At 28.7% G+C, this 25,546-nt stretch overlaps 1 pseudogene; it reads left to right on the forward strand.

Moving 5' to 3' along the window:
* Positions 1–1,784: 1,784 nt before the first annotated feature.
* LOC137838623 (receptor-like protein EIX2) lies at positions 1,785–14,342 on the forward strand (annotated as a pseudogene).
* Positions 14,343–25,546: the final 11,204 nt, after the last annotated feature.

Genomic DNA, 25,546 nt, shown 5'->3' on the forward strand with positions numbered 1-25,546 from the left:
AAACATTTCAAACAAAAACAGTGCTGAAATAAATCTGTTCATTTTTACATAAATCGATTTATTTTCTGTAAAACTGTGTTAAATACTGTTTCTGCGAGAAAGTTTTAAAAGGTCAATTCACCCCCCTCTTGAACTAAATATCATAATTTCCAAAAGAAAATAGTTATGACAATATATAAATAAAATAAATTTAAAATAAATAATATTTAAAATAAACAAATATTTTATATAACATTTAAATAATTTAAATATATATTTTATTTTACTCAATTAATTTTAAATCAAACGCTTATTTAATTTAATAAATCTAATTTAATTAATTTATATTCAAAATTGATAAATTAAATAATTTATTATAACATTAAAGAAATAATTCTAAAATAAATATAATAAAGAATTAAATATTAAAATATTTATTATACATTAAAAATATTAAAATTTTAAAATTCTAAACATGCGTGAGCTATAGCGGACGCATATGCGTGGGTTCTGTGGGCAACGCAAAACGGACGCATATGCGTCGGCCGCGGCCGACGCAAAACCGACGCCTATGCTTGGGCCGCGGCCGACGCAAAAAATTTAAAAAAAAAAAAATTAAATGAATATATGCGTCTGTTTTGCGTCCAATGTAAATCTTGCGTGGGCTTTTACTCATTTTGACCGACGAGAGTAGCGTCCGCAAATGGCCCACGCAAAAATTTGGAAGCTAAATCAAGCTGTTCTTGTAGTGTTTGTATGGGTCATGTTGGAATAAAAAGTCATTTTAACTGAAATTTCAAATTTGAGAAAAGAATTAGATTTCAAATTAAGTTTAGGGATTAAGATTAAATTAGTTGGAGGTTAGGTGGGTTGAACATGAAATTTGTCCTATATGTGATTGTATTTAGTTTAGTGTAATGAGATGACCCAATTTTTCAGTCTTCCATTTTTTTTCCAAGTCTTTCTGTTTTCACATATGGAATGGGATTGCTCAAGTCTTTCAAAGTTTTTTTTTTTTTTTTTTACTTATCTGAAACCATCTAAATAAAATAATGTTCAGATAAAATAGTATAAACATAAAAAAAAAAACATATGAAAGTAAAATGAAATTTGTGAACATAGATTATTTATATTTTATTTTAAATACACTACTAAAAATTATTAAATAAAAATTAATTCTGTAAAATAAAATAATTAATTATTTATTAGTTGATCTTTGGTAAATTTCTTAAAGATACACTTCCGACTGAAAACTAAAGAACATGAGAATGAAAGGAAAGCTAGGTCGAAGGAGAAGTATCAATTATAACCAATACGGTTTAAATTCTATACAAGTACACAAAGAAAATTGTATTTGTAAAATGTAAATATTATAATATATTTATATCTAAATAGATTTGTCTTTTGTTAAAATTCATATTTAAATGGTTCAAATATAAAAAAAGAATGAAAGAACAGGAAAACAATAAATATGGTACAAAGTTTCGTTTATGTTTAATAACACTTAAGCAAAAGTAAATATAACAAAATCTGAAGTTGTGAAAAATCAAAATAGAAATGATAATTGTTTAGCTCTGGAAAAGTTTTATGGTCTTGCTAAATAATTTTGTAATTATAGTTTGATTTGTTTTAGAATAGTTGCATTCGTAGAACTCATTTTTAGTTTGGTCGTTTTTTTATCAGTGGATGCATAGAATGTTATATATGGGAGGTTATGGAGAGTGGTTAAGTCATCAAAAGCAATATAGTCACTACATTTCATCCATCACTCTTTCTCTGTCATGATCACACCCACAACAACTTCAATGACGAATCCAGTTGGTTTGAGATTGATGATGTTTATGGTGTGTGTGGTGTTGAAGGTTGTTAATGGAGAACACCAAACGACATGCTTCCCAAAGGAGAGGGAAGCACTCCTCCAATTCAAGGCTGCCATTGTCGATGACTACGGCATGCTCTCCTCTTGGACCATTCCCGACTGCTGCCAGTGGGAGGGGATTCGCTGCCAGTGGGAGGGGATTCGCTGCCAGTTCATGTGGTTTTTGCGGAGAAATTCCAACTCAGTTTGGCTCTCTTTCTCATTTGAGATACTTAAATCTTGGTCAATTTTTTTTTGAAGGAAATGTACCATCTCAGCTTGGAAATCTCTCTCAGTTGCAGTACCTTGATCTCAATTGGGAATGCATGTGCTTTGCGCTCAATGGATATATCTACTAATAGCTTGAATGAAGAGTTTTCACTTATAATTCATCACTTATCTGAATGTGCTAGAAACTCATTACAAGAATTGAGTTTGAACACAAATAAAATCAATGGTACGCTTACTGACCTTTCAGTATTTTTAACTTTGAAAAAATTGGATATTTCACTACAAAAAAAAAAACAGTATTATCTACGGATTTTTACCCACGGATCTAAGTCCGTAGGTAAATTCAGCATTACCTACGGATATTACCTACGAACAACATTACCTACGAACATTACCTACAGATTTTGAATCCGTAGGTAAATTCAGCATTACCTACCAATTATTACCCACGAATTCTGAATCCGTAGGTAAATTCAGCATTACCTGCCAACTATTACCTACGGATCTTATTACCTACCAACTTTTACCTACGGATCTCTATTACCTACCAACTATTACTCACAAATCTCTATTACTTACGAACTATCACCTACTTATCACCACTGATCTATATTACCTACCAACTATTATCATAATAATTATATACATAATATTAAAAATATTAATATAATATGAAAATTTATAAAAATATAATTCATATTCATAAATAATAATAATCATAATTAATTTATACATATTATTAATATTAATATAATAATTTAAATAATATAAATAGTATTATATTAATAATAATAATAATATTAATGATATTAGTAATATAACAAAATTAATAATATCAGTAATAATAACATTAAATAATATAAATAGTATTAATAAAAATATATATAACATTAACATTTTTTATAATATTAACACTATTTATAATATTAATAAATATTTATAATATTAATCATATTAAATAATATTAATAATATTAAATAATATTAATAATATTTAATAATATTTAATAATATTAATAATATTTAATAATATTAATAATATTTAATAATATTAATAATATTTAATAATATTTAATAATATTGATAATATTTAATAATATTAATAATATTTAATAATATTAATAATATTTAATAATATTAATAATATTTAATAATATTAATAATATTTAATAATATTAATAATATTTAATAATATTAATAATATTTAATAATATTAATAATATTTTATAATATTAATAATATTAATAATCTTTAATAATATTAATAATATTTAATAATATTAATAATATTTAATAATATTAATAATCTTTAATAATATTAATAATATTTAATAATATTAATAATCTTTAATAATATTAATAATATTTAATAATATTAATAATATTTAATAATATTAATAATATTTAATAATATTAATAATATTTAATAGTATTAATAATATTTAATAGTATTAATAATATTGAATAATATTTAATAATATTGAATAATATTTAATAATATTTAATAATATTTAATAATATTTAATAATATTTAATAATATTTAATAATATTAATAATATTTAATAATATTTAATAATATTAATAATATTTAATAATATTAATAATATTTAATAATATTAATAATATTTAATAATATTAATAATATTTAATAATCTTAATAATATTAATAATATTTAATAATATTAAACAATATTAATAATAATGATGATATTAAATATATGAAGAATGTTATTAATTTTTATTTTATTAATTATATTAATATTGATAATCATACTTATAAATATAATAATAATCATAACATGACAACAAAATTTGACTGGTGTAATGGTTAAAGCTTCTATGGACATATCTAAAGAGACTTGGCTTCGAGTCCCACCTGTTGCAGTTGAGTTCGAACATTAATTATAATTATCATAGCATATATAATAATTATCAGTAAAAATCATAAAAATTGGCAAAAAAAATAGTATTTGTAAATAATAATTGAAAATAAAAAAAAAGATTCAAATAATAATTAAAATTTTAAAAATTAAGTATTTTAACATTACCTAAAAAAAAAGATTCAAATAATAATTAAAATTTTAAAAATTAAGTATTTTAACATTACCTACGGACTGCCGTTGGTGGGTAATGCTGTTTTCGTTACCTACGAACATAATATCCGTAGGTAAATTACTGACGCCAACATTACATACGGATTTTTTTCCGTGGATAATCCGTAAGTAATGTTGATTTACCTACGGATTTTGGCTGTTACATACGGATTTTGTCCGTAGATAAATTGGATTTTTTTGTAGTGATTTGGAACAATCAATTAAGTGGAAAGATATCTAAAAGTAGCAAATTGCCATCTTTATTGGAGTATTTGTTTACCGGCTCAAACAATTTTGAAGGTGGAATTCCAAAATCATTTGGGAATGCATGTGCTTTATGTTTATTGGATATGTCAACAAATAGTTTGAGTGAAGAGTTACCAAGGATAATCCATCATTTGTCTGGATGTGCTAGATATTCATTAGAAAATTTATATCTAAATATGAATCAAATAAATGGCACACTACTTGACTTCTCAACATTCACATCTTTAAAACAGTTATATCTTTATGGAAATAAGCTAAATGGAGAGATACCTAAGGATATTCAATTTCCACCACAGTTAGAGAAACTATACATGGAGTCAAATTCTTTAAAAGGTGTTCTCACTGACTACCATTTCGCTAATATGTCCAAGTTACAACGACTGTTTTTATCTGACAACTCATTGACCTTGACATTTACTCAAAATTGGGTCCCACCTTTTCAGTTGATCTGGTTAGGATTGAGATCTTGCAAGCTAGGTCCAACATTTTCGAAATGGCTCATGACACAAAATAAATTTGACGTTATTCACATTTCAAATGCTTCAATATTAGATATTGTTCCGGAGTGGTTTTGGGCTAAATTACCATTATTAAACGATTGGTTGCATATGAATATTTCATACAACAATTTACAAGGTATAATTCCAAATTTTTCACAAAAGAATCATTTTTATGAGATGTCACTTGGATCAAATCAATTTGAAAGCCCTATTCCTCTATTTCTTCGAGATTCTTTTCTTCTCGATTTATCCAAAAATAAATTCTCAGATTCTATTTAGTTTTTATGTGGGAATGGTACAATTGAGACATTATACCAATTAGACCTTTCACATAATCAATTATCCGGACAAATTCCAGAATATTGGAGTCTTTTCAAGTCATTAACTTATTTGGATATGATTCACAATAAATTTTCAGGAAAGGTTCCTACTTCAATGGATTCACTTTTTGATCTTCAAGCATTGTTGTTGAGAAACAACAACTTAACAAATGAGATCCCTTTTTCTTTGAGGAGTTGCACAAAGCTTGTAATGTTAGATCTGACAGAAAATAAATTAACTGGACCTTTTCCTGCTTGGATTGGGAGTAATTTGAAAGAGCTGCAAATTTTAAGTTTGGGAAGTAGTAACTTTTATGGAATTTTACCAACACAGATTTGCTATCTCAAAAATATTCACCTATTGGATCTCTCAATCCACTACAAGAAAAACGCGAATTACATACAGATTATTACATACGGATCAAAATCCGTATGTAAAATCAACATTACATACGGATATAATCCGTATGTAAATATTAGCACCATAAAATAAAATTAGCAATGAATGTGATTTGAAGCCAGGTTCCTTCAGCAATCTTTCAGCAACCAAGTAAAATTTAACCACTACACTAAGTAAATTCTTTAGTTTTATTATGATTTTTATTATACTTATTATTATTAATAATACTAACAATATTAATAATACTAACAATATTAATAATATTAATAATACTAACAATATTAATAATACTAACAATATTAATAATATTAATAATACTAACAATATTAATAATACTAACAATATTAATAATACTAACAATACTAACAATATTAATAATACTAACAATACTAACATTATTAATAATACTAACAATATTAACAATATTAATAATACTAACAATATTAATAATACTAATAATATTAATAATACTAACAATATTAATAATACTAAAAATATTAATAATACTAAAAATATTAATAATACTAATAATAATAATAATACTAACAATATTAATGATACTAACAATATTAACATATGAATCACATTTAATTTATCTATAATCTACTTGAATCTAAACATAATTTATTATATTATCTATTAGTATGAATCAAATTTAATATATGTCATACTCATAGTCATCATATTACCTATTACATTAAAATCAACTATCATATTAATTATTATTTTACGATCATATTGACTTAATTAAGTTCATTATAGGTAGTTGGTTTTACTTGTGTGTTATATATAGTAAAGAATATTGTCAACAAACAATATTATCTTTTAACATAAAATGATGACTTTTACATTAACTATTAATTAAATCTCTAATACAGATTACTAGTTAGCATATCATTCTAGTTTAAACTATATTAATTATTCCATAAATCTATGTAAAAAGTTGTTACTAAATAGCCCTTTCTACTAATATATAAATCATAATGACAAAGTGATTAAATAATTTATAATTTAAAATATTTTAAAAATTATACATTATATCAATTTTAATCTATGTAAGTAAATATTTGAAAATAAGATTTTTTTTATCGACAAAGAATAAAAAAAATTAAACAAAACATTTTAAGGATATTTCAATCCTTATACAAGAATCTCAAATCAGAAAAGAAGTGTAAGATACAAGCACCTATATAGCCATCTAACAAAAACTTCACAACTACCTATAATAACCTATATTTGAAAATAAGATATCAAATAATTTTATATTAATATATATATATATATATATATAATATGAAAGTAAATTTAAATTTAACCATGAGTTTTAAAAAATTAATGATTAAATAAAGAAATATATTAATCAATATATATATGCATTTATAGTATTAAAGTTATATTAATATTATATAATTTCTTCCTTTTTCTCTCTATCTATCTATATCCGGATAAAAGTAATATTACTCAAGTCAAATAAAACTACTATACACACACAATAAATATCTAAATGTATATTTATATCAAAATTAATATTAATAATATGAATATAATATTGATAATATGAATATAATATTAATAATATGAATATTAATACTAATAATATTAATAATAATATTAATAATAATGTTAATAAATATTAATAATAATATGATTATTAATACTAATAATAATAATAATATTAATAAATATTAATAATAATATGAATATTAATACTAATACTAATAATATTAATAATAATATTAATAATATTAATATTAATAATAATGTTAATAATAATATTAATAAATATTAATAATATGAATATAATGTTAATAATAATATTAATTATAACATTAATAAATATTAATAATATTAATAAATATTAATAATATGAATATAATGTTAATAATAATATTAATTATAACATTAATAAATATTAATAATATGAATAATATTAATAATAATATTAATAATAATAATAATAATATAATTTATTTTATTATTATTATTAATAATAATTATATTAATATGTATAAATTATATTAATATGTATAAATTATATTATATGTATAAATTATATTATATGTATAAATTATATTAATATGTATAAATTATATTATATGTATAAATTATATTATATGTATAAATTATATTAATATGTATAAATTAGATTATATGTATAAATTATATTATATGTATAAATTATATTAATATGTATAAATTATATTAATATGTATAAGTATAATAAAAATGATAATATGACCAAAGAACTTGTCTGGTCTAGTGGTCAATGCTTCCTCGGGTCACTGGAAAGACTTGAGTTTGAATCTTGGCTGCTGCAGTTTGCTTGTAACATTATTTGGGGCTTGGGTTCGAGTTCCAGCCAGTGCAAAATGCGCCTCTAGGATTAATAAAAAATATAGATAGTGATAAATAATAATTTGTAATAATGAAAAAATTAATTTTTTTTTTTACATTGTATACGGATTACCTACGACAGTTTTACATACGAATTTTGGGTCTTACATACGGATTTTGACTGTATGTAATTCCAATTTTTCTTGTAGTGATCAACAACTTATTCGGACAAATTCCTAAATGCATAAATTATTTTGTTTCAATGACTCGAAAGGTTTCAAACGATCACCATCAATATAATTATGATTTAGGGACAATGGGTGACTATAATTTGTATTTTTTTGAATGATTTTTGTGTGTGGAAAGGTTCAAAACAAATGTTCATGGATGGTGGGTTATCTCTTTTAAGAAGTATTGATCTCTCAAGCAATCACTTTTCAGAAGAAATTCCAGCAGAAATTGAGGATTTATTTTAATTGATTTCATTGAATTTATCAAGAAACAATTTAATAGGAAACATTCCTTCAAATATTGGAAAATTTGCCTCACTTGAATTTTTGGATCTTTCAAGAAACCAATTAGTTGGTTCAATTCCTACTAGTCTTTCTCAAATTCACCGTCTGAGCATGTTAGATCTGTCACAACTATCTAACTAGAGAAATTCCAATCAGCTCACAATTACAAAGTTTTGATGCATCACGTTATGAGGATAATCTCGATCTTTGTGGATTACCTCTTGAGAAACTGTGTACTAAAGAAGGACCACCACAAGATCCAAATGTTGAAGTTCATGAAGATGGATACTCATTTTTCAATAATGATTTTTTCATAAGTATGGCATTTGGATTTGTTGTAAGTTTCTGGATGGTATTCGACTCAATTTTATTCAAGCGTTCTTGGCGACATGTCTATTTCAACTTCTTGAACAATTTAGCAGAGAATGTTCATGTCCGAAAGGTTATCTCACTCCCTCTCATATTTTGTATGCTGATGGCATTTTTATTTTTTGTAGGGGGATATTAAGTATCTTCGAAATTTGAGTACTTTTCTTAAAACATATGGTGATTTTTCTGGTCAATATATTAATAACTCTAAAAGTAGTTTCTTCACCATGGATAATTCTCCAAGATTTGTCACCAAAATTCAAAATATTCTTTCTTGTAGTCATGGTTGTTTGCCTTTCAATTATTTAGGAGTGTCTATCTTTGTTGGTGCTCCAAAGTGTTGATTTCTTCAACCTTTGGCTGATAAAGTCAAATTGAAGCTAGCATCTTGGAAAGGTAAATCTCTTAGCATGATGGGTCGGATCCAGCTGGTCAATACAATGATTACTGGATTTCTAGCTTATAGTTTTAATATGTATAAATGGCCTGTTTCACTTATTAAGCAAGTTGAGCAGTGGTGCCAAAATTTTATTTGGACTGGTGATATTATGAAAAAAGGTATCGTTAATTGGGTGAAAATTTGTTCACCTCTTGAGGATGGAGGCTTGAATATTATTAATCTTCATCATGAAAATAATGCATATCTTCTTAAGCTTGCTTGGAACTTTGCTTATAGCAACAAACCTTGGTCTTTACTCTTGAAAGCCAGAGTTCTTAAATCAAAATACGAGTTTAGAATGGTTTATAAATCCTCCTCTCTTTGGCTTGGAATTAAACAATTTTATTCTATCATACTTGATTATACTTCTTGGACTGTTGGTACAGGTTCTTCTATTAATTTCTGGAATGATAAATGGTGTTCTACTACTTCTTTAGCAAATATTGCAGGGTTATCTGATGGGGCTAGCATTCTGGATACAGTCTCTCAATTTTGGTCAGGTTATGATTGGAATATTCCCTTATCTTTACAGCAGATGCCGCATTTTTTTAATCATATCATGGTTAGAGAGGAACAAGATATTCCTAATTGGATTCTAGATGAGTCTGGTTATTTCACTCTTAAATCGGCTAGGACTTTTTTCTTGGAACCAGGAGTTCCATGTGGTTGGGGTAAGTTCATTTGGTCTTCATCTATTCCGCCTTCCAAAACTCTAGTACTCTGGAAAAATTTTCATGGGTGACTTCCTACAGATCGTATTCAGAATAAGGGTTTGCATATATGTTCTATGTGTATGCTTTGTGAAAAGCATGAAGAATCTATTCAACATCTATTTTTTGAATGTTCTAATGCATTACATATTTGGAGTTGGGTTCAACAGATTTTTCTTACTTCTCATTTCTCTAATAAGGATGATCTTCTTTCTTTTATTAAGAGTGATGGTAGTCCTTTGGTTAAATTGATTAAGCTTGCTGTGACAAACTTTTCTATATGGATGATATGGCGTATGAGGAATTATGCTAGATTTCAGGATAAGATTGAGGTTTCTAAGGCTATTTCGGTAATTAAATATTTAACTTGTCTAGTGGTTAATTCGTCTAAAGCTTCAATGAAGAATGATATGTTGGATTTCAACGTGATTAAGTTTTTTGGTATTAAGACTCGTAGTGGGAAAGTTCTTCGTCCTCTTCCTGTTAGATGGGAATTTCCTTCACCAGGCAGGGTTAAAATTAACACTGATGGGGCTGCTAGGGGGTATCCTAGTCTTGCTGCTTGTGGAGGTATTTTTCGTGGGAGTATGGGAGAATTTATTGGTGCTTTTTCAGGGTTTCTTGAAGTTCAGACTCTTTTGGTTGCTGAGTTTTATGGAGCTATACATGCTATGGAGGAAGCTCAAAAGATGAGACTTACTAATGTTTGGCTTGAATGTGATTCTGTCTTGGTTTGTGCTGCGTTTACTTCTAAGACTAATGTTCCATGGATTCTTCGTAATCGATGAAATACTTGTCTTAATTTCTGTAGGACAATTAGGTTTAGGGTTACTCATATTTTTCGTGAGGGAAATGCATGTGCTGATAAGTTGGCTAATTTAGGGTTCATTCATAGAGAATCATTTCATTGGTATAATAGACTTCCATCTAGTCTGTTCTTAGAATTCTTTATGAATAAGTATAGTCTACCTATGTATCGTTTTTGTTAACATGTGGGTTTTGGTCTAGTCCCCCCATATTTTTGTATTTTCTTTCTTTTTCCTTTTTTTAATAATACTTTTTTCATGTGATGACAGATGATTGTTGTTACTTGAGGTGTCAGCTTAGCTGAGATGTCAAGTTGCATAATGATGCCTAACATGAAAACTTTTATTAAAAAAAAAGTAGCAGTATTTATGAAACTACTTACCGTGGATAAAAATTAGCAGGTAATGATGTTATAGTCCTTTTACTATTTATCTGGTACACAAGTTTTTATTTATTACTTCTCTAATATCTATTAATTAAAATAAAATTAACTAATAATGATAGTATCTAGAACTAATTTTTTTTATGATTATTCTTTTAAATAAGTTATTTCTTAATAAATTAAACTGGTGTATACTTTTTTTTTATATGTTTCTGGAATCTGTATATTTTAAATAAGTAGTTTTTAAAAAATAATTTTTTAAAATGCATTTTTTAAGTTTAAATAAGGTGTTTCTTTGCGAGTCTCTAAATCTTCTTTGTTTAATTATATATATATATATATATATATATATATATATATATCAATGAAAATAATATATTTTTATTTTAGAGGCAATAAACCTGCTTGCTTCCTGTTTTCGAAAACTTCTTTATGTTCTTAAAAACTAAAAAACAAAGAAATTATTTGATTAAAATAGATTTTGAAAATTATTTTTTATTTTGGAAAAACGTCTCAGTTTTTCGGTTTTTCTACTTCTAGTTTTCTTTTTATCTTTTATGCATTTTGCATCTTTATTTTTTCACTTTTACTCTTAAAGTTAGTCTTTAAATAATATTTTACAACAAAACTTTAAATCTAGTGAACAAAATTATAATCAAACACACTCAATGTTGTTATTTATCATTTCAATAATAACGATGCTGTTCATGTTTTTATTTTTATTTTTGTGTTTGAAAGTGTTATTCTTGTGTTTTTATTTTCAAAATTATAGCATGAATATCTTTCAAAACTATGCAGGTAAATGATACTCAATTTAAATCCGAATTGTATTATTTCTCACTCTTGTGGGTATTTTTAAAACTATAGCATGAATATCTTTTAGAAGCCATGAACTGAAGCTTTGTGTGTAATGGATGTTCAGATCGATGAAGATCAACTTATGTAAAAGCCTAATCTTAGTGTTTGGCTTTTGCAGTTAATAAATTATATAGCTTATTTTTTTATGCTTTTTTAAATACATCAACGATATTTTTTTCTTTTGGTGAACAAGAATTTTATTTATTTTCATTTACACACTTCTGATAACTAAGCCCTTTATTTTTATTTTTCAAATTTCAGGGACTTGATGACTCCAACATTTGAGCTTGTTAATGCTTGGATAAGGCAATAAGTTGGAAATTATACATGGCTTCTTTTCCCTTTTTTATTGTGCTGATTAAAAACATTTTCACTGTCAATTGGGAAGCTAGTATGCATGTTTTGATTGTTTGAAAATTTACTTTCTTATTAAATTATAAACCTTATTAAGCATCGTGTTTGTAATGAAATAGTCATATTTTTCTTATGATCCAAACTTTGGTCAGCCAGAGATTTTAGATATTTACCACATTTTCAATTTTGCAAAAACTATAGACATAGGACATAGGAAAAATAAAATACAATGTACAAGTTTTATAACTAGTATAAATAATGTCACCTAGTTGTTTAAATAAGACGGAGATCACTTAAATTTTGATTTTTGTCCCTCAAAATCCATGATAAAAAGGATGTTACAGAGTGGAGTGTAATTATGAGTATTAGATAACTCAAAATCACTTTATAAAGAAATCGTATATTTAGCATATAACATGAATACCATTATTCTAAACTTGTATACAGAGATTAAATATTTTTACAATATGTATATAGTTGATGAAAACTATAAAAAAAAATTATTCAGGAAGCAATCTCCCTTGATCTGAGAACATAAGTGATATGTTATGAGATTTGTTCTGTGAGAAGATGCATTAATTTGGTCTTTTGAAGATAGATTTTCTTCTTGGTTGATCAAATTGGTTGTAGTTATGTTATCTGTTCGGATGATTTGGAGAATGAGAAATCATGCTAGATTTCAGCAGAAGATTGTCCTTCATAAAGCCATTGATTCTATTAGAGACTATCTGTTTAGCTGGGAATGCTTCTAACATCTCTATGAAAAATGATATTCTTGACTTCACTATGATCAAGTTCTTTGGCATCAACACTAGATGCAACAAAGTTTGTCATTCTAATCCTATGATTTGGGAGTTTCCTTTTTTTTGTTTATATTAAGATTAACATTTATGGTGCTTCAAAAGGTTTTCATCGTCTTGCCTCTTTTTTGTTGGTAGTATGGACGATTTTATTGGAGGGTTTTCTACTTTTCTTGGGCTCCAATCTGCTTTGGTCATTGAGTTTATGTGTGTTATTCTTGCCCTAGAAGAATCTCATAAAATGGGTTACAATTTTCTTTGGTTAGAGCGTGATTCCTCTTTGACTTGCTTTACTTTTCAGTCTATCATTAGGTTCCTTGGCATATTGAAATAGATGGAATAAGTGTATTGCTTATTGTAGAAGTATTTCTTTTAAAGTTTCTCACATTTTTAGAGAAGGTAACTCTTGTGAGGATAAGCTTGCCAATCTTTCCTTTCTTCATAGGTAGGATTTTGTTAGGTACAATAGACTGTCTTCTTGCATATTTTTTTGGATTTCTTTTATAATAGGTATAAGTTACCTATGTTTTGCTTATAAGGTTGTTTATTTCTTTGTATTGGTTTTGGTTTGGTTCCCCATACTTTCTTGTATTCTTCTTTATTTTCTTTATGTTTAATAAATTTATTCTCATGTGATGACAGATGATAGATGGGGTTTGGGGTGTCAGCCTAACTGAGATGTCAGATTTCATAGGGATGCCTAACATGAAATTTATCAAAACTACATGTCAGGTATAAATTATTTCTGTGACGCGTTACCAAAGACTTTTCCAAGTCTTCCAGTAACTATCATCACTTTCTACACCTTATTTTCTTTTATGGTTAGAATAAATATCTAATTTTATTTTTAAGAAGAAATAAGCCATTCGTAATTTGTTACTCTTAGACTTCTTAGTATAAAAAAGAAGACACTTTCCCCAATGCATAATTTGTACGCAAGAATTATTGAGAAAGAAGAAAACAAAAAAAAAAGTGTGGTTTACAATACTTTTCTACATTAAATCCTTCTTCTATTTAGTGTTTGTTTCTTGCGATGTACTATTCACTAGAATGGAAGCAAACGAATTTTACATGTTTGGATTAGTGTCTGTGAGGATGAATGCAAAGACGGAGAAATGAGTGAGTGAATGAGTATTTAAATTCTTCTCGCAACAACAAGCTCGAGTAAAGCTACGCAAATATATAACTTTTTACTTCATTGTTCCAATAGCATTCACTGAATTGTGATTTTTATACACGTACAAAATTACCATGCTTTTGAATTTTTAAAGCTATGAGAACAATTGAGTGAGATCAAAGAAAACATTTGAGAAAAATGTTTAAACTTCAAAGTTTTAAAGCTTGGAGGTGAGTCATAATCGATTACCATGCTTATTCCACAGAACAAGAAATTGATTATGGGTTATTTTTAAGTGAATAACCAATTTTTATTTGTTTATAACGTGGGACAAAATTGATTATACCTATATTTTGAAAGCAATAATTGATTATCCAAGGAGTTTCCTTGCGTGTATAATCAATTAACCAAAGCTTTTGAATACATATCGATTATGATCTGTGTTGAATATGAGACATAATCGATTATCCACTGGTTTTCAAAACATCATCAATTAATGGTTGTGTTTTATGTAGCACATCATCAATTAGCCTTAATATTAATATTCTTTTCTTTGATTTTTTTATTTGAGTTGGTTTGAGGTTCATGGTTATTAATTATTATTATTATAACAAATTATTATACAATTAATAATATTATTTAAATTCATTACAAATATTACTTTTTAATTAGATTTTATAAAATTATGAACATTTAAATTTATTTTTATCTAACAATTTTTAATTTTTACATATATTGATAATTTTTCATGTAAACGTTTTTACAATTATGAATACCAAATTTTATTTTTTAATTCAACACAATTATTTTCTCATAATTTTTAGGTTCTGACAAATTTACATAATCTGTATTTTTTTTCTAAGTCGGTTTCTACACAGTTATGTAAATAATATTTTAAATACAAACAACAAAAATGCATAAATACTTGTATCAAGTTTTCGCGGAGCTTATTCAATACCTACTCGAACTATTACTCAACAGAAAATGAAAGCTTTGGTTTCGGCTCATCGTGATAGAGATAGGAAAAAAAAGAGATTTTCGTGGTTTATGGATTAGTCGAATAAATGAAGTAATTTAGGAATCCAAAAGTATCTTATATTTATATTAATTTAATTCATAGTCTATACACGAGGCAATTGCTTCTTAATCCTAAAATAGTTGTCCAAATTATTATATTAAAAGAGATTTTTATGATTGCCAACAATATAATGAAAACCTAAAACCCCTTATTTTCTCTAGGAAGGTATAGAATAAAAATTTGTTTCTTTTGATAACTTTAGGAAGGTATAGAATAAAAATTTGTTTCTTTTGATAACTTTATCATATGATAAAGCTATCAAAAGAAACAACCACGCTTAAAAAAAAATTATTCTTTGTTACTTATTATCTTTTTTTCTTACAAAAAAAATAAATGGAATTATTCCATTTTCAAACAAAACATCAATCCTGTTGAATTCGAATAGAAATTCAAATTGGATTTTGAATTTTGAATTTCTATATTTTTTCTTAAAGTAGTAATTGTATCAGTCGACTCGCTTTTTTCAAATTGTTTTTCTTTATTAAGAAAAGGAAACAAAGATAAAATACGAGTTTGTTTTATAGTAATTGTAATTAATCGTTGTTGTTTTAAAGTCAATCTATTTACACGTCTAGATAATATTTTTCCTTGTTCACTAATAAATTGAAAAATTAAACCCATGTTTTTATAATCAATTCGGTCCCCCGATTGAATCGGGGCAAACGTCTACGAAAAGATCGCTTGGATGTAATAAAGAGTCGCTTAGATTTTTCCATAGTGTTTTTATCCCTATTCCAAAAATAAAATTTATTACAAGAAATATAATAAAAGGATTATTATTTTTTTTATTCTTCCTTTTTTATGTTATATAACGACGGGGTCTAATTTTATTAATTCCAAAGGACTAGGCATATTGTGTCGATTATTTTTTGTAATCTATCTAGAAATACCGATTGATTCCTCATTTAGACTCTTTTTATCATAACCTTTCAAAAGAACAATTACTCAGATATCTTTACTTTACCCTGGGACATGAACCTCCTTTGGGCTTTTAATTCACTTAACTCTTTTTGGATTCGAATCTAAGAAAAAGAAAAAGAAAAACGAAAACAACTAACATAAAAAAGAATAATTCAAAAAATTATGAAAGATTTCGTTTCAATTTAATTGAATCCAGTACAAAAAAAGATAGCACAAAACAAATAAATAGATCTAGAACTAGATTTCGTTGCAAATTGCTATATAGTATTTTTATTTTTTTTAGCATTTTTTCTGATATGGTTGCCCCAACCTATCCATTTGATTTCTGCTTTCACTTTCTTTTTCATAGGAATTGAATGAATAATTCAATTCCATTGAAGCCTGGCCCAAATCTCGAGTTTCACTCTGAATTTCTATGAGGCCAAATTCATCTTTTTTCTTTATCTTTCCTATTACAATTCTAATAAAAAAGAAAAGTAGGTTAATTACACATATATAATTAAACCTATAGTCTTCTTCACCCCTTCCTGGGTAACACCTTCAAGCTCTTCATGGTGAAAATCCATGTCATCAGCTTGATCTTCTTCATCAAACTCAGCAGCAGCAGCAACACTTGAAGAGGCACCATGATCTCCATCTTTACTCACCCATTTGCCACCTATTTTGGTGAATCCAATCTTGCTAAGAGAGCCATTGTTCATCTCTTGAGTTGACTTGACCAACTCAGATGTCTCATCTTCCAGATTCACTTCAAAATAAAGCAAAAATTTAGAAATCAAAACAACATATGGATAGTGATAATCACTTAACCTCATGGCCTTTTTGCATGTGTTCCTTAATGATGTGGATCCAATTGATTCTGATCTTCTTTATTATGCAGTAGATATACACAAGGTCTTCTTCTTTAAGGACAGAATGATTGCTCCCCTTGGAGTTAGAATCCAAGTTACAATAAAGGCCAACAACCTTTCATCAAGCTTTAAGCCTCCAACCGAACAAGTCCTCACTTGAGCATTTTGATTCTTCAAGCAACTCTTGTAGTATTGGACTTTGTTGAAATCCTCTACTACTCCAAAATTTCCCTTGTTGATTCTTAGGCCAGCATACTTCAGACCCGCAACTGCAGTCCACACATCATAGGTGATCTCCATGTCTACTCCCTTCACATGAGAGACAAGGTTGTTTCCCTCAAACTTGAGATTGGTGTAAAACACCTTAATCAAGTCAGGGTAGATGTTCCCCTTCATCTCCAAGAATCTGAGAGATTGGTCCTTCAGCAGCCTCCTCACATTGTCTAGCTTTTGGCTTTTTAGCCAATCAAAAGAAACAACTTTGGGGTTGTTTATCACCTTTGTGCTAGTTTCAAACCTATACCTTTCAATGAGGTCATTGTCTCCAGAAAACCAACCTTCTAATCTCCCTTCAGACCTCACTGCTCTGGTTTTAACTCTCTTTGAAGTGGGAGGAGTTGATTCCATGACAGCAGAAAAAGGAGCAAAGAAAACTCACATAAGAAGAGCAAGAGATGGCTCAATTGGTTGTTCTTGTGAGAGAGAATAGCTGCAACAGATTTTTAAAGAGAAACAGAACCAAACTGCATTCAATGACGTGAGTGGGTTTCAGATTTTCAAAGAAAAAAGACTTGACCAAGACCTGCATAGAAAACGTCAGAAAAAGCAAAAAACCACATGGTCATCACATGTGATCTTTGACTAGTCATAAAAGCTCTTAAATTTTCAAGATTTTGGAATATATTCCTTTATGACATGTTGTAACTTCTTTCTGAACGTGATCAACTTTCAACACTGCTGCATTGACCAAGGATTCTTTCATAATTGTGATCTGCAACAGATAGAAATTCAAAAAGAATTAAATCCATTATTTTCACAATGCTGTCAGACCCAGAACAATCGGTTGTTTCGAGGAAACAATCGGTTGTTTTTCTGCAGTAGTAAACCAAATTTTAAAATTTTAATCATGAGCAGAAAGAGTTCAAATCAGATGTATTTGATAATTTAAGAAGAGATATTTAAGCATGAATATGAACTTAAGCAGGAATTAAAGATAGAGATAAGGAAGGTCTTATCCTTTGTGATGTTCCTTCAATGACTCATAAGCCTTTTGATCAAGAAGCCTCTTTTGACTATTGATAGCTTTGGGCAGATGCACAACATTGATTCAACTTCAATGTTAATCTTTTTCTTCCAAGAACTTGATCAGATGACTCAGTCCTTTATATTCCTTTAGATTCCCTGCATAAACATGAATTCAAGCAACAAGGTTTGGCCCCCTTACATATTTGGGTCCATTTGGTTTACTGTTTTCACTTGAAACCTCACAGCCTTTACGAATCCATTTCATAAAGCCTTTGGGAACCGAAAAATTTCTTATTTTGCAGAATCTAACCGAATGGCCTTTTTTCATGCAGTAAAAGCATGTAACAATCGGTTGTTTCGTCTTAACAATTGGTTGTTTTACTGGCTTTCTTGAATTTTTTTTTAAACTTATCTTGTTTGTTTTATGGATTAAAACCTAATCCAACTCTTCCAAAAACACAGTTTTGAGATGCCAAGACATTCTCAAAGTTGGATTTTCCTTTAGAAAGCTTATCCACAGTACTTACAAGATAATGCACTTTCTTTTCAAGATTTTCACATTTTCACAAATGAGAGTGTCACACTTTCAAGAAGATTTTTCGCAATGTGTTTCTAGTTTGTCAAAATCCCTTAGATTTTTCCAGCTCTTCTTCAAGTGCCTTCACTCTCTTTTTATGCCAGCTGTTAAGATCTTTCAATCGGTTGTTTGAAAGAACCAATCGATTAGCTTCATCATGTGTTTCTTGAAAAGCTTCAAGCAATTCACTATAATTTTGTTCATTTAAAGAAGCACATGAACTTACTTCACTTGAGCTACAAGACTCATCATCTCCTTCAGCAATTAAGCATATGTTTGCTTTTTCTTCTTCACTTGATGATGAACTTGATGAGGAAATTTCATTCTCATCCCAAGCTATGTAGGCCCTTTTAGTCTTTCCCTTCTTTTCTTTGTAGCTTGACTTCTTCTCTTTGCTTTCTTTGTTTGGGCAATCTGCCTTTATGTGCCCTTGCTCACCACAACCAAAATTGGAATTGAAATCATTGGATTTTTTTATTTCCATACCTTTCTTTGTTGTTGTCATTGTTGCGGTTCCTTTTCAAGAATTTGCTAAACTTTCTGGAAGCAAACTAAGGTTCTCTTCATCACTATCATCACTGGATTCTTGCTTGCCTTTGTGCTTGACAACTTTTCAGGCAATACTCCTTACATGCTTGTCTTCGCTTTCTTGAACATTGAGTCGATTCATTTCTAACTCATGTTCCCTAAGCTTGCCAAACAAAGAAGCCATACTCAATGATGTTAGATCTTTAGATTCAGATATAGCAGTTACCTTAGGTTGCCAAGACCTATCAAGACATTTGAGAATCTTGATGTTTAACTCTTCTTTTTTAAAGGTCTTGTCAAGGCTCATGAGATGATTGATGATGTGTGTGAATCTTTTCTGGACTTCAGCAATTGTCTCACCCCTTGAGCATTCTAAACATTTCATACTCTTGGATTAGAGTGTGCTTTCTAGCTCTTTTCAGCTCATTGGTACCTTCATGAGTTACCTCCAAGGTGTCCCACATTTCCTTTGCAGATTTGAATTGAGAGACCCTGAAAAACTCATCTGAATACAAGGCAGAGGTTATTATGTTTTTAGCAATGCAATCAAATTTGGCCTTCTTTCTTTCAGAATCAGTCCATTGAGAACAAGGCTTTTCAATGGAGGATCCATCTTTTTCAAATTTTGGGACAAAAGGACCATTTTCAATTGCATCCCAAATACCTTTGTCAAGAGTTTCCACAAAGATTTTCATTATGACTTTCCAAAATTGGTAGTTCAAACCACAAAACAGAGGTGGTATGTTGATTGAAGCACCTTCCCCAAAAGGTAGTCTATCAGCCATTTAAAAATAGTTTTAGGATCACACTTGAATAATTTTCAAGAACCAAGCTCTTGATGCCAATTGTTAGAATGTATGACTTTAAACTAGGGGGGGGGGGGGTGAATGGTTTAAAGAGGGTTTTTGCAAACTTTTAAGTCTAGAATGAAATCACTTCGAGAAAAGCTTGAATCAGAATTCAGTTTTCCAAAACACAAAGCAAATAAGCACAACACTAGAAAAACAATCGGTTGTTTCGCAGAAACAATCGGTTGTTTATACCAGTTCACAAATATAAAACTGAAATTAAAGAGTTAAAGGATAAAGAGAATGCACACAGAGGTTTATACTGGTTCACTCTTAACCAAGAGCTACATCCAGTCTTCCTAGAAACAACTGGGGAATCCACTAAGCAATCAACCCTAGATTACTTACAACACCACCAAAGAAGTGACCTTGATCCCCTCAAGACACACACTTCCTTTGGCTCAGCACAACACCACTAAGAATGTTGATCTTGATCCCCTTAAGAACACACAACACTTCTCAGCTATACACACAGAGTTTCTTTCAAAGTACAAAGGATTACACTTGTTACAGAAAAGATCTGAAATCAATACAAGATGAAAATCCTATCTCACACTCTTTGATCAATGTAATCTCTAAGCAATTCTCAACTTTTCAAAAAGCTCATTCAGTGAAAAAACTCAAATTTGTTTTTCTATGATTAAAGCAAAGTTGTTTGTTGCATAACCTGAATAAACTATTTATTGCAATTAAAGATTGGTTAAAGCATTTAAAACTGTAGCGTAAACAGTTGTAAAATCATTTGATGCTCTGTCAAAGCACAAAACAGTTTTCTGTTATAGTCCCAAAACAAACAATCGGTTGTTTCCACGAATCAATCGGTTGTTTTGGTTTGACAGCAAGTCAACCATCAAAAACAGTTTTCAACCTTTCTAAAAACACCTAAGTATAAAACAATCGGTTGTTTCGACAAAACAACAGATTGTTTTTCACTTAGTTTGAAAAACACTTTTCAATTAAAAGGTTTGAGAATGCTTATGCTTTGGATTCAATCAAGAGTGGATATACACATAAAATCTACCGCAAATCCTATCTAAAGACAGCTTAGCAACAACAAGCACATCCAGCCTTTCATCAACCTTCAAAGGGTTTGGATTCTTCAAAGCTTGAACACACTTGGTTCAACAGAACGTAGATTCCCAGGAAAGGGAGGTGGATCACTTGGATCTCTTAAGTATCAAGCCTTTCCTAGCCAAAGTTTATCCCTAAAGACTTTCACAAATCTTTTTCTAAGAAATTTACTTAGATTACAATTAAGAATGAAAAACACAATTTGATGTAAGAAATCAATGCAAAGCAATAAAACAATTAAAAGAAAATTGCTATCTAAAAAAAAAGCTTGTAAACTAGGCGTTTCCTAAGGTGAGGCTTCTTGGAACTTTGAACCTTGAAGACACACTTACCAACTATTGAATAATTAATCCACTATTTAATCAAGGTTTAATGTAATTACAACTCAAAGAAATACAATGAAAAATTTGGATCACAATTGGTAGTAAATCCTATTCTATGCATTTATTTCTTTTTTGTACTCCTCCTTTATGTATGTGTTTAAGCTCAATTCTTGCTGCCCTCTTGCTCAACCTCCCAAGGATATTCAATTTGGTATTCAAATTTGCACCTACTAAGTAATAAAGCTCTCACCAAAGATGTTAGCTCCAAACTTATCAATGCACCTTTTTAGAATTTTACCACCAATCAAAGAGGTCAACAAGATTTAAAGCAATGCAACAAATCAATTTGGAATTGGACAACAACAAAGAGAGTAATTATATGACACAACTTGAAAGAGTATTGAATGAATATGACAAACTAACAAAATAAGGCACTCAACAAAAGGTGGCACACAAATTGAACCTAAAGAATGACACTAGAATTGGATATACAATACTAGAATTTTGAGGTACCAAATGTGTGACTTAAAATATTTATGCTGAGCTGTATAGTTCAAATTTTAATTTGAAACTTAAATCACAAACAGTACAAGATCTTAGCTAAATTTTGGCGCTGGAATCACACCAAAACGATGCACCAATTAATTGTGATAAAGTTTTCAAATCTGTTGCCACTTCACCGTTTTTGTTTGCGCCAGATTGCACACTTTTTGAATTTGATTTACTTTTTTTTTTTGCACTTTTCTTCTGACACTTCAACCTGTTTAGATCCAAATTTTCATAATTTTTCTCCAACGAATTTTAATTTCATAAACAAAAACAGCCAGCACAGAATATAGAATCCTAATATGAAATTAAAAACAGTTTTAAGAAACTTCAAAAACACAATAGAATTGATGTATAGGAACTTGTGTGGATCTAGCACACAAGTATGAACTCATATCTAAAAATTAAAATGCACCAAAGGATCAAACACAGAATTATAAATCTGGACTCAAATTTAAAATCAAACAACTAAAATTATCAAGAAAAGTATACTACATAGAATTGATGACAATTTAGGAGAAACATGACTTGACAAAACTTATATGGATTCAAAAATCAAAATGACTCAAATCAACACAATATAAATTGATTAAAACATTAAGAAAGACTCAAATAAAGCAAAATTAAAATAGCAACACAAAACTATATGGAATCCTACACAAAATTGCACAAGGATTGCTCAAGAATAATTAAGCACAATGCACCAATTGGAATTTCCAAACAGCACACCAAATCAAATTAAAAATTCAAAACATCAAGACAATATGGAGATTAAGAACAACACAGAATCCAGAATCAAACACAAAATTAAAATGAAAAGAAGAAGGCACACTTCGCTCTTGAAGAACCATAGCTCTGACACCAAATGATGGAAGAGTGCCTTCATTTCGATTGGATTTTGGAGAGGATTGGCGGAAGCTTCATGGATTGTAGCGGATAAGGAGCTCACTTAGAGCTTGTGGATTTCATGAAGGTGAAGGATAGGTATGTAGAGTGATAGGTGAGGCCTAATCACTTGGTCTAGTGGAAAATTGAAGATCAAACATCTATCCTAGGGAGGGTAGGAGACAAGAGTGTAATTGGCACACATTTGGCAGCAATTCACTCATTAATTAATCTTCCAATTACATGAGCCAAGCTTCTCATTATATAGCAATTGAGGACCGGTTTGAATCAAGGAAAAAGGAGGGAAATTCAAACTATCCTAGCTTTGAAGTTGGCGCCTAAATGAAGCACATGGAAAGCATGCTACCTTGCTTGGAACATGCACTTCCTAATGGGCTTGCTTAGGACTGACCTAGGTTAAATTAGGAGTTTTAGAAACCCTAATTTAATCTAGGTTGGTGTTTAGGTACCAAACTTCATTTTAACAAAATTACAAATAAAGTTCTTATGCTAATTTTGACAAGAAATTAAATTCTACTCTACACTAGAGTTTATGGCATTTTGAACATGTACAAGAAGGTTTCTCTGCCATCAGTAGCAGCATTCCAGTCTTCTTGAATTTTCTTGGCCATAACTCTAGTGGTTGGCCCAAATCTACTCTTTGGTGGGCTTGCATTTGGGCTTGTGCTTGGGCCTCTTCCATCAGAGAAGGTCATTTATGGTGATGTTGTAGTTCCTGTACCGACATTAGAGGTGACAATTGTAGCAGAGGCATTACATACTTTCGTTACCTGGCCTAGACATCTCGTTAGACATATAGACTTTATGGTATATCTTTGCACTAATAGGATTATATATCAGATATATTACATTCTAACTAATTTAATTATTTGTTTGTTTGTTTATGAGTAGTAGGAACCTAAGATAAAACTGCCTCTGCGAAAGAAGAAAAAATTATCCATTGATGATCCTGTGGCAACATTGGTGGAAGTTGCTACAACTTTAGATAGAACAGTTGTAGAGGTTCCATCGGATGCCTATGTTTTTGGAAGGCATAGTGATGTACCGTTGTACTTTCACATGTTTGATTTGTTGGACCTTGCATGTGGAAATCAAGAGATTAACATAACAGTTCTGCAATTATGGATGATGTAAGTTCAATTATTAAAATCTTTATACTTTTGATTTATTAAATATATTAGTACTAACTTATTGAAATTTAGGTAAATTTGTGGATTACGCTTCAATGAGGGGAAACAAAAAAATGTATGGGTTTTTAGACCCTCAACTCATTCAATCACTTGGAAACAAGAAGTCAGAAACACAAACATACATCACCACTGCCTTAAAGAATGGAGGAAAATGAATTTATTTTGCTTCGTACATCCATGAGTAAGTCTATATTTATTAAATAAGTTATACTAAATTGTTGAAATAACAGAAACTAATTGATTTGTTATATAGGCGTCATTGACAACTATTGGTCATATCTATTGAAGATCATACCGCTGCATGGTTTTTCTCCTTGCATAAGTCACCCCCTACCTATTTTAAACATATTATAGATATGTACAACAATTTATTTTAACATTTATTATTACTTATACATTATATAATGTTATGTATTTTAACATGAAATCTTATAATTTCCATGCCTATTTTGGATATAACATGTCGAGTGGGAGGAGAAGTGGAAACGCACAAAGATCACTTGGATGTACCTTAAGGTATTTGAAGTACATTTGTTCACTCACTTTAATGTGTCTCATCCATTCATTTAATACATTTATTTTCACATGTAGTGCAACAGGCAATCTGGAAGTTATGAGTGTTGTTATTATGTTATGCAGTGGATGTCGACTATTGTGTGAGCATGAATTCATAGAGGTTGGGACCAGGTAATACCTCAATACAATAAACACTTTAAAATTCGGGGTTTATTATTCATGCACTAATTAAAAAAAAAATTCAAATGTCACAGTTTTTCAATGACCAACTGCCGCTAGATTAAGAATCATTGGAGTATGTGAGGTTATCATGGTCAAAGTATTTTGTAACCATGTATAACACCTTAGGATAGAGAAATTATTAGAATAACATAGAACTTTTTCTTATATTAACAATTTTTTTTGTAGAATGTTATAATTTGTTATATGTATTTTTCATATTGAAATTATGATCTTAAATGCTTTTATTTTCTAGAAGTTGGATATTTTATGCAGGTTTGAGGTGTATATATATATCAAATAAAAAAAAAACCACATATAACATATAACGACGATTCATTGGAATCGTTTTTAAAAAACCAATTTTTATTAAAAACAACACACTTATAACAACG

This window comes from Phaseolus vulgaris, chromosome 4, assembly GCF_000499845.2.
Source record: "Phaseolus vulgaris cultivar G19833 chromosome 4, P. vulgaris v2.0, whole genome shotgun sequence".
Taxonomy (NCBI): Eukaryota; Viridiplantae; Streptophyta; class Magnoliopsida; order Fabales; family Fabaceae; genus Phaseolus; species Phaseolus vulgaris.